Source organism: Equus quagga, chromosome 4 (assembly GCF_021613505.1).
Source record: "Equus quagga isolate Etosha38 chromosome 4, UCLA_HA_Equagga_1.0, whole genome shotgun sequence".
Classification (NCBI taxonomy): Eukaryota; Metazoa; Chordata; class Mammalia; order Perissodactyla; family Equidae; genus Equus; species Equus quagga.
The window spans coordinates 29,143,207-29,144,536 of NC_060270.1; the positions used below are offsets into that span (position 1 = coordinate 29,143,207).

Sequence of the window (1,330 nt, forward strand, 5' to 3'; positions counted from 1 at the left end):
CATGCAGAAAAAGGACAAAAAAATTCCTTTTTGGACGCAGAAAAAGGAAGAAATGCCTTCCACCTTACATTTGCAGGTTTTTCAGAGCAAGGTGGTTTTTGATGCCTCTCCACCATCCCCCTTCCTACCCCTCATTCCTCTCTGGAGTTGGGGGCCTTAGACCCCGCGCTTCCCCAGGAAACAATCAGAATAATTTCCAACTGGGCAGAAAGGAAATGGAATTTCAAATGAAAGATGAACAACGGGGGCTTTGATGGCAATGCCTCAGGGACGTGCGCGCGCCCTCGCCACCCTTTCCCTTTCTACCCGCAGGCTCTCGGTTCTGCGGCACATTGCGGTGGCGGGCCAGGCGGCAGCCTCTCCCCTCCTTCTCGCCCGGCGGGCGGCCGAGGCAGTCTCGGCACCCGGCGCGCGCGGGCCCTTTAAGAGCTACACCAGCCGAGCTGCAGTTTGACATCAGCCGGCCGGCGAGGGCGCGCCTGGAGCCGAAGCACGTGCCAGGATGTTTTATTGCCGCCGCGGCTGCGGCCGGGCCGGGAGGATGTGTGTGTGCATGCGTGTGTGAGTGTGTGTGCGCGCGCCCCGGGGGCAGGGAGGCGGGGGGCGGCGGCGGGCGGCGGAGCGCGGGGGCTGGTTCCTGGTCCCCGGGAGAAGCCAAGAAGGTAAATAGCAGCTGCTGTGCTCGAGCCTGGGAAAACCCCGCCCCCTGCGCCTGGCCGGGGCTCATTGGCGCGCGCTGCGTGTGGGGTGTGTGTGTGTGTCCGGGGGCCCCCTCCTCCGGCCCCCGCCGGGCCAGGAATCCGAGGGGGCGGCGGGCTGGGAGCCGAGTCCCGGCGCTTACCACCACCGCCCCCCTCCCGCCTCCCCCCGGCCAAGGTCAGCCCTTCCGGGCGGGGAGCGCACGCCCCAGGGTGGAGAGTGGGGAATTATTCCAGTGCCCCACTCCACCCCTGATTTCGGGCTTGGGGTTTTAACTCGAAAAGCCTCACTAGCAACAGCCCGGGGGAGAGGTGGGGGCCTTCTGGTTTGATCCTTGCCCCGGCCCTCCCCCCCTCCTCCCTCCTCCCTCCTCCCTCCTCCCGCGGGGCCCCGGCGCCCGCCGCGGTCACGAGATGCCTGACCGCACTTAGGAAGCGGCCGGGTCAGCCTCCTGCCTCTGCTCGGCGGCTGCGGTTAAAGCGTCTTCGCGCCGCCCGCTCCTTCTCGGGGCCCAGGGCGGCCAGGCAGCTCCCCCGCGCTGCGCCCGGGAGGCCGCCGGCGGGCGGCCGGGAGGAGGTGGGCGGCGCGGGCGGCTGCGTGCTGCCGGCTGGCCGGGCCGCGCGCCGGGAGG

At 68.4% G+C, this 1,330-nt stretch overlaps 1 long non-coding RNA gene across 1 annotated transcript in view; it reads left to right on the forward strand.

Moving 5' to 3' along the window:
- Positions 1-615: 615 nt before the first annotated feature.
- LOC124238563 (uncharacterized) overlaps positions 616-1,330 on the forward strand; it is a 20,364-nt gene continuing 19,649 nt past the window's right edge. Inside the window, exon 1 of the long non-coding RNA XR_006888327.1 lies at positions 616-662. This is a non-coding gene — a long non-coding RNA (uncharacterized LOC124238563). The remainder of the gene's footprint in view (positions 663-1,330) is intronic.